The sequence below is a fragment of the Aethalodelphis obliquidens genome, unplaced genomic scaffold (assembly GCF_003676395.1).
Source record: "Aethalodelphis obliquidens isolate GAN/ISIS:26980383/991018 unplaced genomic scaffold, ASM367639v1 scaffold2, whole genome shotgun sequence".
Classification (NCBI taxonomy): Eukaryota; Metazoa; Chordata; class Mammalia; order Artiodactyla; family Delphinidae; genus Aethalodelphis; species Aethalodelphis obliquidens.
Window position 1 is genome coordinate 40,252,214 of NW_020837946.1, and position 18,031 is coordinate 40,270,244.

An 18,031-nucleotide genomic window follows, 5' to 3' on the forward strand; every position below is an offset into this window, starting at 1 on the left:
AAAAAATAAGCAGAATCTCATCAAAAATAGTGGAAATATTTTCCACTATTCCAAATATATATATATTTTTATTTTTCTACTTTTATTTTTTTGTTGTTTTTGTGGTTTTTTTCTTGTTTTTGTTCTTTATTTATTTTTTGATTATTTTTATGTGTATATTTTAAGCATGTGATAAAAAGAATATTGCAACAAAATACATCATAATTTAATTTCTTAAATTATTTAGAGAAAATCTTAAAAAACAGCTAAAGTAAATTAAATATTTCACAGAGAAAAGCAAAGAACAATTACAGAAGACTTTTCATCAAAAACTGCAAAAGACAGTTACAAATTTAAATTACCAAAAGGAAAAACAAACAGAGAGGGACAGCCTTATCACTGTTAAATTCTATAGCTAGCAAAAATACCTTTAAAAAGTGATGGAAAAATAGACTTTTTCAGACATATATAAAGTGAAACAATTAATCACCAGAAGACCTGAACTACAAGAGATGTTAAAGAAAGTCCTCAGTAGAAAGAAAAACTCACTCAGATGGAAGCCTGAATCTACATAAAGGAGTAAAACTCACTGAGAAAAGGTAAATATGTGGACAAGTATAAATGACTTGTCATTTTGAACATTATCTTCAGGGACTTCCCTGACAGTCTAGTGGTTAAGACTCCATGCTTCCACTGCAGTGAGCGTGGGTTCAATCCGTGGTTGGGGAACTAAGGTCCCAAATGCTGCATGGTGCAGCCAAAACAAAAATAAATAAAAAAGACAACCATCTTCAAAGTCAACAATTAAAAAACAAATATTAACAATATATTGGGAGGTTTATAACATATGTAGAAGTAAAACATCTGACAACAATAGCAAAAAAGCTACTAGGGCAAAATAAATGTCCTATAAGAACAGAACATAAGGTTCTTACAACATATGTAATATATTAGTTGAAAACAGAGTGTGATAAGTTAAAGTCATATAAATGTCAACTCTAAAACAACTATTGTTTTCAATAATTAAAAACCAACAAAGGAAGATGACAGAAATATATGGAAAAGAGAAAAAGAACAGATGGAATAAGAGAAAACAAATAATAAATGATAAATTTAAGCTCAATTATATATTATATATGAGATATATAAAATTACATAATTCTATGAAATGTAAATTATCTAAACACCCCAATTAAATGGCAAAGATTTTCAGAGTATACATAAAAAAGCGAGACTCCATGATATACTGCCTATACATAATCCACTTTAAACATAAATATACAAATAAGATACATACATAAGGATAAATATGATACAGCATTCTAACACTAAACAAAATGCTAAAATGAATATATTAATATTAGACAAAAAGCCAAAACACATTAGCTGGGATAAAAATGGAAATTTTATGCTGATAAAATGTCAATTCTTTATGGTGACGTAACAATCCTAAATGTTTTTACACCAAATTAAAGAAATCCACAATACATGAAACAAAAACTGATAGAACTACAAGAAGAAATAGACTCATTCACAACTTTAGTCAGAGGTTTCAACATTCCTCTCTGTTTCTATTTTTATCGCATGTGCATTAATTTTTAAAACTATTTCATGGGCAAAAGAGAAATAAGGTAACCTGTTAGAAATTATCTGTTATGTTATACATAATATCTATAAAATTTGATGTTTATATTATTTAACTTATCTATATTTTCTTTATTGTTGTCTTTTCTGCCGAATTTGGAAGAAGAATATTAAAATTTAGACATATAATTATAGTTAATTTTAGCAAATTCTATTAAGCTCACTCTAAATTATTAGAATCTTCATGTTTGCAATATTATGAAACAGTTGAGAAATAAGTGACACGCCACATGAAGCTAGTACATATAATACACTGCTTTTATTACTGTTGAAGCGCTAAGGTAAGAGTAGATCTTGGTGAGAAAGCCACATTGGACTGTTTACAGAGCTCCACAGAACAGCAGTGTCAGGCTAGGGAAGACGTCCCTCTACCAAAAAACAAATCTGCTCCTGGAGGGAAGAGAGCAAAATGTGGGTTTTCTGTGAGTAGATAGTCTCCACGAGGCATAAGAATAGAGCTGAGTGAGCAAGCTTGTTCTTCTATTGCCAAATTTGCAAGCCAGACAAGCCATAACACCTTTTCTAAAACAGAATTAAGAAAAGGGGCAGAAAGAGGTTGGAAGTGTTACACTAATTAGCTTCATCAGCATGAAGGAAAACATCAACAATAAGTGTGATGTACTTTCTATTTGAATGGATTTTTCAAAATGTCTACCATTAAAATATCACTCAAAATTGGAGCACTTTTCCATTATCAAAATATTTTAAAATATGATAATTAGTATTAGGAGTTAGCTAAATAACCCAAACCAGGTTGCCATACTCAATTTGTGTTTATACAATAAAATATTCCTCAAAAATTTCTGAATATATCTAATTCAAATAAACTGCTAGAAACACCATCTAAAAATACAGATGTCAATCACAGATGTTTTATTTTTCCATAAAATATTCAAAAAAAGGTACACGTGTTGAGTCAGTAAAATGTCTTTCAAACAAATTATCTACTGGGAGTTTTTGTAACAGTCTTTCTATAAACAGAGCATGCTTTGGAAAGTAATCATTTTAGTATATTAATCAGTAAAGTGTCTGTGACATTTTGACGAGATTTAATTTGGAGTGTAATATGCATAATATCAGCAAGATTCCCCCAGACACACAGAAAAATATAGCAAATCAAATTTCCCTTTTAACCAAATGTATTGGAAAATAGTAGAGCATCAATTTGTAACCTCCCTTGAAACCCAAGGTGAATATTTAAAAAACTAAAAGGGAAACATGAGGAAAACCATGGTGAAGACAGAAGCATCTTAGCATGATCATTCTATGAAAAACTGAACTAAAGACAAAACATAGGTTCCAAAGATTCCTATGAAATCCTGGAGGGTTGCCTTTTACATACTATCAGTCATTGGCATTTGCCCTCTCATCATTGTCTGGTCTGTATTCCACAATGGAGCAGTGGCCATTCTTTGAAACACTCAACCCACCAAAATAACCCAATGCCTTATGTTTTTACTGTGTTACCATCAGTTTTCAAAGATGATATTTAACTATGTTAAGGGTCAAACTAAGCAGACAAAAAACGCCTGGCAGTTTTGTTGAAAATAATTGGAATGGAAAAAGATAGAGATGGAAATGAACCAAGTATTCAAAACTGATAAGGCTAAATGGGAAACACAATAAAAATCATAGAGAACAAAAAAAGTAAATGCGCTCTTTTAATATGTGAGGCATAAAAAGGTTGCTTGTGAATTATTTAAAGATAAAGTTGAGAAGGTTAAAACATGACAAACCTGATATACAGGGAACATAATCACCGACTTTTTACTCAATTGAGAAAAATAAAGAATTCTGTGATTAACTTTTCTTTTTGTCATAAGACTATACACCCACACCCACATACACACACATATACATACATATTATATGTATGTGTGTGTAGATATATAGTATATGTGTGTACACACATTCATCTTTGCCCAAATTTTATTAACCGTTGATTTTACTTGAAAGAGCAGAATTCTTTATATATCCTGGCAATTTAATAAACTATTGAATTTTTTAAATCGACAGTGATATCAAAATATTTGGTAATGTAATTCCTTTTAAAATGGAAACCTCACTCCTCCTCAGCTGGAACTGGAACCCAGCCACACCTCAGATTGGACTTGAACCCACAATCCCTGACTTAGGAAGGGACTGGAACCCACTGTCTTTTAATTAAAACTGCTCACCTGGTGTCAGGACTTACTGAAGCTCAAGTTCTTTTGTCTCAGCACAAACAAAATTCAGTGTGAGATAAAGTGATAAGCAAAGAGTGAATTTATTAGCATAGGAAGCTTGTAAGAGATACAAGCAGGCAGACAAGGGAGCAAAGCCCTGAGAACAAAGAGAGCTACATTTTTATAATTAAAGAAAAAGTGGGGAGGGGAGAAGACCACCTTCTTCCTCCCTCTTAGGTAGACGTCAGGGCTTACATCATTAGTTCCTCCTTTAACTCTATATAGTCGAATAGGGACTGTTATGGCACTATTTAAATCATATGTGTATTAGTAAAAGGTGGTAGCATATACTAAAATATGGTAATTCATCTGAAGTTTCAGCATAATGGACCCTTTCACCTAGTTTCTTTCCCCTTTTACCTATTATCCTGTTTTGGCTACATGCAAGAATGCAATTTTTCTTAGGGTCTGTTATCTTATAGACCCGCCAAGGCCAAATGCAGTTCTTGTATCTATTTTTCTGCAGTAGCAGGCTAAGTAAGTGTGTTTAGTTTCAGAGTATTCTGATTGTTGCTTAGCTGCCAGATGTTCTGGGCATTTTCTGGTTGGTGTCTAGCTTATGGTCATCTCCTGAAGTCCCTCTCTATCTATCTCCCCCTCGTGGAGTTTCTAGCTGTGTAACTATCTTATTCTATCTCTATCAAAATCATCTTTCTATTAAGAAATTACTATATAAATATAAAAAATGTCCCATTAAAATATTTTAATGCATTTATTTCCATCAGGATATCAATTGCAATTAGATAACAGTATTATTGACTGAATAGTATAGATTGAGCAAAAAGTGTTCAATCATTTCTTTTGCCATCACAGGTAACTTTAAACATAATGTTATATTTTGAAGCCAGACCAAAGTGGGTGAGGCAATATTTACTTGACTTCTCACAATTGAAACAATATGAATTCTTGAGCCCAGCACTAGTTTGAATGATACTGGGGGCCACCTTTCAAAGTTTTGATTATAGTTTGAAGGAGCCATCTCCATGCTGGAGTTAGGTTCTAGGCAAAGGAACTGCATATTATTCATTATGTATTTATTCTCAGACCTTTAGCTGTACAATAAATAGAACTTTTATTCATTGAAACATAAATTCAGTTTTGCCATTTTGGCCACTATTGCTTAATCGTGGTCCAAATAATCAATCATATACCAATCATTAATAATATTTAATACCTGTTATGGACTGAATTATGTCCCTCCAAAATGTGTATGCAGGAGCCCTAACCCTCAATGTGATTGTATTTGTAAATAGGACCTTTAAAAATTTCAATACAGTTAAATGAAGTCATAGGATGTCCTTAGAAGAAGAGGGAGAAACACTAGGGATGCTCACACATAGAGAAAAGGCTGTGTGAGTACTCAGTGAGAACACGGCATCTTCAAGCTAAGGAGAGAGGCCTTAGGAGAAACCAAATCTGCTGACATCTTGATCTTAAACTTTCAGCCTCCAGAACTGTGAGAAAATTAATTTCTGTTGTTTAAACCTCCTAGTCTGTGGTATTTTGTACGGCAGAAGTAGCAAACTAATGCAATAATACCTACAGGTACATTTATCTTGATTAATTGATTTAATCTTCAGTGCATTCATATTAATGGATGTACTAAAATTAATCACAGATAAAATTATCTATTATATAGATAAGTAAAACAAGACAGAAATGTTAAGTAAATCCCCCCAGTGCATGCTGGTAGTAAACGACTTACGTAGTACTTGAATGCAAATGCTTGGACTCCAGGACGCTTGAGATTACCATTTCACTATGACTTTTCTCTGGAGCTAGCAATCTAGCTATCTATGTATATTTCAATTAATCTAATATCCATTCATTCATCTATCCATTCATCAACCTACCTATTCACCTACATTTTTAATCTGAATATTCAAAACATTCTATATTTCATTTTGGAATTTTTGGGTATTTAAACTGCATGCCATGTATAAATAGGTAAAATTCAATAATGCAATTTTTGAGAAAGAACTATGACATAAATAAATTCTTTTTTTATTTGAATTTTATTTTATTTATTTTTATACAGCAGGTTCTTATTAGTTATCTATTTTATACATATTAGTGTATATATGTCAATCCCAATCTCCCAATTCATCCCACCACCACCACCCCCCTCACTTTCCCCCCTTGGTGTCCATACGTTTGTTCTCTACATCTGTGTCTCTATTTCTGCCTTGCAAACCAGTTCATCTGTACCATTTTTCTAGATTCCACATGTATGCGTTAATATATGATATTTGTTTTTCTCTTTCTGACTTACTTCACTCTGTATGACAGTCTCTAGGTCCATCCATGTCTCTACAAATGACCCAATTTCATTCCTTCTTATGGCTAATATTCCATTGTATATATGTACCACATCTTCTTTATCCATTCGTCTGTCGATGGGCATTTAGGTTGCTTCCATGACCTGGCTATTGTGAATAGTGCTGCAATGAACATTGGGGTGCATGTGTGACATAAATAAATTCTTATTTAAAAAATCAGTTGAAATCTTTTATCCTTATGTGGTGCTTTTGGGTTATGCATAATTATGGCACAATCAGAAATTCATATTTTTGAAGCATATTAATTGAAAAACCCTGCAAATAGTCATGCAACTAGAAATAGGAATTGTGTTCTCAGTGGTTCAAGGGATGTGAAACCCTGAAAGATAGTTACCCTGATGAATGTTTACATAATCATTCACAGTTACCATCCCTGTGGATTTAACTCCTGATGGATTTTGAAAATTATTTTCAAGTTCTTTTGGATGACCAATGCTCCAAATAGTCTGTCATTGCCTACACTTGTGTCATTCTGTATTGAAACTTGATGAAAACCAATTATCTAGACAAGTTGTTACCTGTTCAATAACTTTTCATTGATTCCTTATAACAGATGTCATCTTTTGATCATATTTAAATGTGTCTCTTCAAAATAACCATTTTAAGATTCAATCTATGTATATTTCCAATATTCAATTAGAATATTAGGATATCATTAATAGATTGCAAAATAGTTAGTGCAAAGGGAAATTTGTATAAGATCATCTAACCCTTGTCATGGTTCTGAGCATTTTAAAGCATGATTGAATTTAAATAAAACATTAGTAAATTTTGATTTAGATATGTAAATTGACTTAGCTCTAAAACAGTCTATATAATAAAATGCATAGATTCTACATTTTACAAATATTCACACAATATGTAAATTATAACTGGCCTATTTAAGCTTAAGTGAACCACAGAAAATATATTGAAATAGAAATACTTCCATTATTTTCTGTTATAAGAACCAAAAGATCATATTTTGACATATTCTTTAGAAAAATAAGGTGAAAGGAGTTTTCTCCCTTGGATAATAAAATAATGTTTATACATCGAACTCAGTAAACGTAAGAAGTTAGGCCTGATAAGTTCGGGGTGAACAAAAGAGGGATATCCAAAAAAGTAATCGTGACAATAGGCAGATATCTATAATTTTTTTTTTTTTTTTTTTTTTTTTTTTTGTGGTACGCGGGCCTCCCACTGTTGTGGCCTCTCCCGTTGCGGAGCACAGGCTCCGGATGCGCAGGCTCAGTGGCCATGGCTCACAGGCCTAGCCGCTCCGCGGCATGTGGGATCTTCCCGGACCGGGGCACGAACCTGTGTCCCCTGCATTGGCAGGCAGACTCTCAACCACTGCACCACCAGGGAAGCCCTTTATCTATAATTTTAACTGAAGCTCTAAATACTATAAGAGAGTCGCTGAAGTTCTTTAAGATGTAACAGAAATGAAGGCCATGAAATTAAGTTGGAGTAAATATTTTTTCAAATGTGGTCACATATAGAGTCCATCCAATTAACAGAGGCAGTAATTTAGGTAGATACTCAAGCTCCAAGAGTCAAAGTGAAGACCTATAATCTGGTAATTGAGTCCTGCAAAATCGTTCTGTACCCTAGATCATCAGAAAGATAGTAGATGACTTCGGTTTTCCAAAATTAGAAACAAGCTGAATATCTGGTAAGCTTGGTGTCAGAAGAAATAAAAGGCTCAAGTAGGTGACAGCAATGAGGGAACAGAAATTCAAGATCTTCTGTCATTAAGATAACACAACCACCATTAGAAATACCAGTGTGAGCCTACTGTGAGTCCAGGACATGTTGACCCTCTGGGCACATGTATACTTTCTGTAACCCCATTTTCTCTAGCCTTTGCCAATTCTATCATTCTATCATGCTTATATTAAAAATATTAAGAAAAATGTCACTAGCTCACGCCCTTGTATGCATAATTCAAGACTTGAGCCCACTGGAAAAACCCTCTTTTTCTCAGCCCACATTTTCAGGTTACATGTATTTTCTAACATGTTCACTTTCTTCTTTGCAAACACCTCTTCACGTTTCTTGCTCTCTGCTCCTGGAAAAATTTCATAAAGGCAATACTTCCCAATTGCATCTGCTGCTGCCCTTTCCTGGTGTACCCATTTCTGTAAATCTTGTAAGTCCAAGTGGTGCTGAAATTCTCCTTTATCCCCCTTGTGTCATAGTTTTTCACTCTTACAAGCTACAACCTATTTCTTTCTTCTGTTAATTCAAGAGTAACACTTTTGCTCTTTCTTCAAGTCTTACTCTCTACCATGTAAGAGGTTATATGAGTACCTTTTAACTTTTTATTTTTTAATTCTAACATCATTTCAGATATACAGAAAGTTGCAAGAATAAATACAAAAATTCTCATATAGTCTTCACGCAGATTCTTCCCTCATCTCTCTCTCTCTCTCTGTTTCTCATGAGAATAAGTTACTGATATTATGTCCCTTTCTCTGTAAATATTTCATTGAATATAGCACACTTAACAACACTAGGAAATTAACACTGATACAGCATTATTCTCTAATTTGAAGACATTATTCAGGTTTTGACAATTTTCCCAATAATGCAATTTATATGACAGAATATGCCGAAAATCCTGGATCATGCCTTGCATTCAGTTGTCACGTCTCTTGAGTCTCTTTTATTTTGGGAGATTAACTTTTTGTTTTTAATTTTATTTTTTAGAGAACAGTAATTTTGCATAAAATGCATCTCTCTTTGGAATTTCTGATATGTCCAGGTTATAGATGTTTTTATTTGTCAGGAACACCACAGAAGCAATATCGTGCTATTCTCAATGTCTTATGTCAGTTAGCATATGTTATTGAAATGTTTCATGATTCATTATGTTAACTTGATCACTTTATGAAGTTGTTCCTGTCAATTTTTTTCACTATCTTGTAAGGAGTTATATTGAGATCGTATAAATATTTTGTGACACCTCAAAATATCACTCACTTCTTTTAGTATCCATTGATGGGTCTTGCCTCAATTAATGTTGATAGTTGTTAAATGGTGATTTTTTGGATCTCTTCATTCCTTTCTTATTTATTACTTGAGCCTCTACTATAAGAAAGGGCTTTCCATATAAATATAGATATATAAACTATTAAATATGGCATAATAGTAAGTTAATTCATTTAAGAAGCTATAATGCTTTACTATCATTATTTAATTCGATGCTGAATTGCATCATATTTAGCCATGGGAGTTCCTCAAGTTGGCTTCTGTGTCCTTTTTGTGTGTCTCAATTTTGAGTACTTACTTTCAGAAACAAGATCATCCAAGTTCATCTTGTACTGTTCCTGCTCCAGCCTGGCATCAGACATTTCTCCAAATAATTCTAGTTCCTATTAGTGGAGAGAGAGTATTTAGAAACCAGGATCTGGCTCTGGGTTTGTGATTGTTACTTGATTGCCTTGTCTTCTAGCACCTCTCAGACAACAGAACGAGAAGTAAGATCTCATGAACTTCAGCAAATCCAATTATAAATTGGATTTTCTTTGTCACTCTTCCATATCAACCACTTTTCCTTGGGCACCTTTTACTTCTTTATTTCTATTCTCCTCTTAATATTCCTGCTTTTCTTTAAGACCCTTTAAAAGTTTCCATTCCAATTTTTTCTTCCTTGACATATTATCTTCATTCCTGATACAGGTAAGATAAAGCAGAGCCTAAATACCCAGGTATATTTGCAAAAGCTTAGAACATGAAGAAATTATATGATTTCTTCATGAATGATAGGGGATGGATTTAAACCCAGACATGATGACCCACAGTTAAGCATTTTCTCAGTCTGCTTTAAGAAAAACATTTCAAAACCCAGTCACTCCTATGGGTTTAATAACAAAAAGATGTTGGAGTCCTAAATCCCAGTGCTTGTGAATGTGGCCTTATTTATAAATAGGGTCCTTGAAGATGATCAAGTTAAGACGAGTTCAACAGGGGGAGTTCTAATCCTATATGATTGCATCCTGAAAATAAGGAGGGGATTTGGACATGGAGACAGACATACACACACACAGACACACACACACACACACACACACACACACACACACACACACAACTCCATATGAAGATGAAGGCAGAGGCCAGGTTGATGCACATACAAGCCAGGAAACACCAAAGAGTGCATGCAAATCACCAGAAACGGATTCTCCCTCACAGGCCTCAGTAGGAACTAAACCTGCAGACACCTTGATCTTGGACTTCTACTCTCCAGAACTGTGAAACAATATCTTTCTGTTGTTTAAGCCACACAGTTTTTGATGCTTTGTTATGGCAGCCCGGCAAATTAATAGAATCACAAAAGTAAGGTGTTATTAAATTTCTACATTATGCTATATTTCTATATAGATCATAAATAGTGTTAAATTTTTCTCTTCCTATTTAACTCATTTGTGAAAGTTAAAAAAAAAAGTTGTGTAATTCATTATGTACTTAATGGTCCAGACATTTAAAATACCAAACATTAATACCATGTATTAGAATAAAAGCAAAGTACATCATAAACTAAATAAGAGATTAGAACAGTAGGTCATTATGAGAAATCAGAACATGTTGGACTTAGGTAAAAATAACCACCTCTGGGTTGAACAATTTATACTAAGTAAAGAAGAAGGATTTTAATGACATAATGTAAAAGCTTGTCTAATGGGAAAAACTTGGCAAGCAAAGGGTTTAGAGAGAAGTGCACACCTCAGTTATTTTGAAGGTAAGTGTTTCTAAAGTTATTCTAAAATTTAATTTGGTTTAATTAAGTGAAAGGACTCTTTTGGCTCTGTGTGCATACAGGTGGGAATCAGTGAAAGCTGTTTATTCTTTGGTTCTACACATAAAATTTTCATGGTGAGGTTACTTCTATATTTTAAAGAGGAACACTAAAAGTAGAAACTGCCATACTGTATAAAAGGGGAATAAAAATGTTCTTTAATTCCTAAGGGAATTGCTTTCCTATTCTTTTATTTTTTTTCCAGTTTCAATAAAATATAACACTTTTGGCTTCCAGGATTTAAATCAAAGTTTTTTATGTAGAAAATAAGAAATATTTTCTTAAATTCACTTATAAAAACTGACCTTTGTAAATTTATTTCAATCTTAGAAATCCTAGAGTGCCAATGAATTTGCTGAAAATCTACCAAGGAATGGATTCTGAAAAGATGCGATATATTTATTAACTAAAATGCCTCTCAGTATTATTCTTAGTCATTTCACCTTGGTGAAAATAAGTCTTAGAAAGATTTAATATTTTCATGACAAAATTAACCTAAAGTTATTAAGCCATTTTAGACCCCATGATTCCATGTCTTTCATTCCCTTACTCAAGACTAAACTCTTTTTTTTCTTAGTTACTTGCCAAATATATATTATTCCACTGTTATACAGCTCAAATTTCACTTCTTTTTTTAAGCTTTTCTGGTTACTTTTTCTCCCACCTCCCCAAACAGAGTTCAGTACTCAATCTGAGTGCTTATTTTATCCCTGCCAATACCTTATGTTTGTGTCATAACTATCTGCAAATATGTCTTTCTCCATTGATAAACACGTGTTATTTTAGGGTAAGAAATTTTATTCTGGTTATCTTTTTATTCTTATGATGTATCATAGTGCTGCATGATAGTCTACACAACGATGTTTACTAAGTGAATTAATAAAGTCATGTTTTCGTTACATATTAGCCAAAGGTCACAGGTCATTGTACATACCTCACCCATGAGTTTTGTTATTCCCTGTAGCTAGATGATTTGTACATCTTGGGTTTCCCAGGACAGTCCTGTGCTTTTTGTTTTTAATTAAGACATAGTTGATGTATAATATTACATAAGTTACAGGTGTACAACATAGTGATTCACAATTTTTAAAGGTTATACTCCATTTGTATTATTATAAAATATTGGCTATGTTCCCTGTGTTGTACAATACATCCTTGAGGCTTATTTTATACATAATAGTTTGTACCTCCTTAATCCCCTACCCCTGTCTTTTCCCTCACCCCCTTCCCTCTCCCCACTGGTAATCACTAGTTTGTTCTCTATATCTGTATGTTTCCTTTTTGTTATATTCACTAGTTCTACTTTTTTAGAATCTGCATACAAGTGATATCATACAGTATTTGGCTTTCTCTGTCTGACTTATTTCACTTAGCCTAATATCCTCCAAGTCCATTCATGTTATTGCAAATGGCAAAATTTCATTCTTTTTTTATGGCTAAGTAGTATTCATTGTATACATATATACCACATCTTATTTATCCATTTATCTGTTGACACTTAGGTTGCTTCCATACCTTGGTGATTGTAAACAATGCTGCTATGAACACTGGGATGAATGTACGTTTTCAGATTACTGTTTTTGTATTTTTCAAATATATACCCAGAAGTGGAATTGCTGGGTCATGTGGTAGTTCTATTCTGAGTTTTTTGAGAAACTGCCATACTGTTTTTCACAGTGGCTATGCCAATTTACATTCCCGCCAACAATGTACAAGTGTTTTCTCCACATCCTTTCCAACATTTGTTATTTGTGGTCTTTTTGATGATTGCCATTCTGACAGGTGTGAGGTGATATCTCATTGTGGTTTTAATTTTCATTTCTCTGATTAGTAACAATGTGGAGCATCTTTTCATGTGCCTGTTGGCCATCTGTATGTTTTCTTTGAAAAAATGTCAATTCAGGACTTCTGCCCATTTTTTAATCGAGTTGACTGGGTTTTCTTGATGTTGACTTGTATGAGTTGTTCATATATTTTGGATATCAACCCTTCATTGGTCATATCATTAGCAAACATTTTCTCCCATTCAGTAGGTTGTCTTTTTTGTTTTGTTGATAATTTCCTTTGCAGGACAGTGCTGGTTTATACCTATTATCCTGGCATCCTGTCTGGCTTAGGCTTTTTCCAGATTTATCATTTTTAAAGGGATTATTAATAATTACTTTAAAGTAAATTGGATAGATTGGGTGGGCCTTCAGTTTGTCTTTCTGCTTTAAGCCATAGTTTTATCCAGTTTGAGCCACTCATAGAGTGTGAGACATATTGCAGTGAATCGTGTCCTCATGTTAACTGGTTATTATATCTGAAAGATGAGCAGCAATTACTCATTTCTCTCTTTCCATCTTCTTGTAAAGAAAACAACTGACACTTCCCTTTCAAGAACAACATGCTGATAAAATCTTGTGTACTCCAACAGAGGCAAGTTGGGAGAGCTAACTTTCTCTGCCATGTGGGGAGTAGGAAGTGTTGGGTGCTGTTGCTTGTGCTCGCCACGTAGTTTACAAATATGGTGCAGTTGGCTGTGCTGTGGCTTTCATATCCAGTGCTTGATCCTTTGAAAAGTCCGTGGATAGAAGTGACTTCTGATCAAGCTTGATGCAGTGGCTTAAACAATATTCTAGGTCTTGGTTTTTCTCTGATCTTATCTTGACTTTGTTTTCAGTGAGTAGGAACAACTACCCTCAGACTCTCTTTCTGGTAGCAAGATGGCAGTAGCTCCTAAATTTCTAGTTCAGGAGAAAAAAGAACTACCACTTATAAATTCTCCAAATTTTCTGACATTCATTCAATAGACAAGTTCTGAATTTTCACCATTCAATATTTGCTTGATTTGTCTCATGCATGCTCCTCTTCTGAAAGAACCCAAGGACAAATTCCCATGGAGACTTTAAAACTGACCTCAAATAATATCTAGAAGGAGAATGGATATAAGATAGCAAATAAAACTATCTGTGACTCTGAGACCCTGGAATGTACTAGGTGTTCTATAATTATTAGTTTTCCTCTTTTTGCCATAAGTAAGGCCAACTGTGTAGGTATGCTCCCCAAAATCTGCTTACAAAATCAGTTTTAATCTTTCTGAGGTCAAATTTTCAAAAGAGTTTAATTGAAGATCTAAATCCAGGCTTATCCTATTCACCAGCTCTAGCATCTAGCTGCCCTTCTGGGTTTCCACAGGCATTATAACAATGCACTACTGTTCACATTTGGCAAAACAGTGTGGCTTTCTTACAAGCTCTTTGATCTTTATTAAAAAAGAAAAACTTTGGCATATTTCGTCATCTATTAAATAAATATTACATTTTTATATGAGAATTTGTTAAAAGATTAGGGATAACTAGTTGGAAAAGAGGAGAAAAGAAAAAGAAAAATACTATATTATAAAGTAATATCTTATTTTACCCAAGAATGGCAGTTAAATACCTGAATAAAAAAAATGGAAGAAGCTTATTACCTGTAGTGTTTTTGCTTTTCTGGAGACAGATTCAATTGAGAATGATAACCTCAGAAGGATGGTCTGCTGACCCCTAAGTCGAGGCCTGACTTCATTTAAAGTTAGAGAAAACAAGAGTTTGCTGGGAAATGATGGGAGAATGCTACTAGTTTTCTTTCCATAGTTTCCTTTTTATATACTTTTCTTTAATCTTTGGAGAGACATTTTACAGTTCTGCTGCCCGTAAAAGTGATGTTTGAATGTATTCTACAAAAGTTGCAAAGCTGGTAACTCATAAAATATTCCTGAGGTTGGCAAGTTTCACAAGATGAAAGGTTCACACAGCTCTAACAAGTAACTAAAAAGGAGACTGGTGTAGTGGGCACCAGCACAGCCGTTTAAAGTCCCATGTTGGATACTGGACTGCAGTTTGAATTCTTGTCATGGGCCCAAGAAGATAAATATTATCCCCAACATGCTTATCCTTCATTGGTGTGTTTAAGCTTAATTGACCTTACTACAAAATAATTGAAAATATGAATAAAACAACCCTGTTTTTTGTCCTTTTTTTTTCCTCAAAAGAAGATGAAGATTCTACAATGAAGAGGATTTTCACATTTATATTTAGCTCGTTTTGCTTAAGCTTGAAAAACACGTCTCTAGTTTCTGCCAGCACTTGTAACCAAGGAGAATGATTACCACATGCAGGTGTCACTGATTGGCTGGAATTGAAAGCTACAGATTGTCCTGGAGGCCTGAACTGATCTCTCTATCCCCTAATCTCCATTTACTTCTGCCAAATGCCATTACAGAGCAGTCAGATCTGTTTTGACTGACAGCATAGCTAACAAGTAGGATCGATGTCAACATATAATTGGTGTTTATGGGGGAAATATATATATATATAAAAAATAGATGAACATTGTCTGAAAATTATATTTCTACAAGTATATATTTTAAAAGATTAGTTATAAACATATTTTAACCAACTAAATGGACCTGCTGTTGAGAATTCTGCTTTCTATTCTAAATTTCCCAAAATACTTTGCAGTGGTACCTTCAGTAAGGAAAGGGGACATATATACACATATATATATAAACAAACAACAACAACAGAAACCCACCTAATGAATAGACACTAAGATTTATGACATAAGGCTATAAAATACTTAAAAATAATTATAAGCCCTTGCAGATAATATATAAAAGCCTTATTCATTAAGTGGACTGTATCCACTTTATTTATAGAACATACAGAAACTCTCTTAATATGTCTTCATATAATCTTTGAGATTAATTGAAGGTTTCAATTCCCTTTTGAAAATATACCAACTGAATAACTGTGGCTAATAAGTGCCTCTCTTTTGCTCCACACCTTCTGCCCTTCTTACTTTACCTAATGAAACCATTGCTAGTTGTTGTGTGAGGCCTTAGGATGTCTTTTATGCAAAATGTGGAAAATAAATCAGTAAACTAACTTTCAAAGAAAGACTTTGTCCCTACATCATAAGGTGCATGCGTATGTTTTAACTTGAAATAAAATTTTTAAGGTATGCGTACATTTTTTGTTTGTATATGGTTCCTACTTTAACCTACTTTTCAATTAACTTACCAAATAATTGTTCCAATCGAGTAAGATAAGATGGCTCTTAAACTATATACTATAGAAGTATTATGAATGCAGCATAAGACATAGAACTTTTAAAATATAATATAGTGATGGCACTGAAAATTATAATTTTATATTTTAAACATGTGTCTTCAATTCCTCTCATTCAGGATTCCTTTAACTTAGAAACTAAATATAAAGAAAATCTCAAGTGCAAATACTAGGAGGGCAGGGGAGATTAACCTTATATTTGCCAAATTTTTAGAGGCAGATTAAAACTTCTACCTATAACTCCCATTGCATCAAATGATACTGTCCTCTCCAGAATTTGATTAACAAAAATTCTACTATTAAAAATGAATTCCATTGTTTTTGCAAATCCTTCTGTTATGAATGAAGAATAAACCCATCAGAGCTTCAAGTTGGTGAACAAATGAAAGTGCTGGGGCAGGTGGGTGCCCAGAGGGTGTGGAAGGTCCACACCCCACCTCCCCATATCTTGCGCTATGCATCTCTTCTATTTGTCTGTTCTTTAGTTGTATCCTTTATAATAAACTGGCAAATAGCTCTTCAGATGCTGCATACTTGGCAAGGCACGTCAGTTTGATGTGGGAGTTCCGAAAGAGACCTCAGCTCTCACTGTTAATAGACTCTGTGGCTCTGGTTTCCAGTCCATTGTGAATGGATGTCAGGAAATGTGTGTTAAAGATGCTGAAGTTGTCTTGTGTGGAACAGCCAAAAATATGGCTCCTTACTGTGTCAGAAACGTGCGTTTTAGAGCCAAGTTTTGATCAGATCTCAAGCTGGAAGATGCTTTGCGAGCAGCATTAACAGAGCAGCGTCTCCAACTCCCCATGGGAATTACTGCAAAGAATCTTGCTGCAAAACATAAAATTAGCAGAGAAAAATGTAACAAATACACCCTGTAGTCAGAGCAGAGATGGAAAGCTGCTAAAGATGCTGGCTACTTTAATAATGAGATGGTACCAGTTGAGGTAAAGACAAGGACAGGAAAACAATGCAAGTCATGAGCCAGTTTGGTCCCAACGAGCCTGGAGCAGTTAAATAAACTTCCTCCAATTTTCAAGGACGAAGGGACCATCAGTGTAAGGAATGTACCAGAAGTATCTGATGCTTTGGTCATAGCTAGTAAAGATGCTGCTAAAAAGCATAACATTACACTGACAAGAATTGTGAGCTATTTTGTATCTAGATGTGATCTCTCTGTCATATATATTGGTTTTGTCCCTACCTCCAACGGGGCACTAAAGAAAAGAAGACTGAGTCTTAAGGACGTGGATTTGGTAGAGGTAAATGGAGCTTTTCCTCCCCAGTACTTGGCAGTTGAGAAGAGCTTGGATCTCGACCCAGGTATAACCAATTTAAATGGAAGAGCCATTACTTGGGATCAGCCATTGGGAGGATCTGGATCAAGCATTATTGCACACATGGTTCATGAATTAAGATGTGGAGGTGGAAAATGTGCAGGGGCATAAGCGTGCATTGGAGTTGGCCAAGTTATGACACTCATCATGCAGAGCCCAGCCTGAGAAGAGAAAGGAGCCCACCATGGCCCACAGTTACTTTACTTGGCCAGGCCACATTAGAACAGGGGACCTTTAGAGAAGCTGCTAAAACTGGCTATGCCCTGCCACTGAAACAGTGATTGAGTGTGATCGAGGGTTGATGAGGTAAAGATGTATTTATCATGAGTTAAGAGCTCAGGCCAGAAATAAGTTTTCTCCAATTTGCACTAAATATGATGTATTTCTGAACTGAAGTTTAATTATAGAAGGCCTTAAAAAAATCGTATTCTGGCCAGTGACCACCACACATGCTTTAGATCATATGATTGCAAGGAAATTGAATGTGTTGCCTTAATTTCCAAAAATAAATAGATGAATGAATCCATGAATAAATACCTTTATGAGGAATTCTTAAATTTTCTTATGATTTTCTTTTTACATTTTATACTTTACAATGGAATATTCTATTAACATTCTTTAATAGAAACAAGTG

General features: G+C 34.1%; 1 pseudogene; it reads left to right on the top strand.

The window, feature by feature from the left end:
* LOC113625404 (3-ketoacyl-CoA thiolase, mitochondrial pseudogene) overlaps positions 1–17,562 on the top strand; it is a 174,675-nt pseudogene extending 157,113 nt beyond the window's left edge.
* Positions 17,563–18,031: the final 469 nt, after the last annotated feature.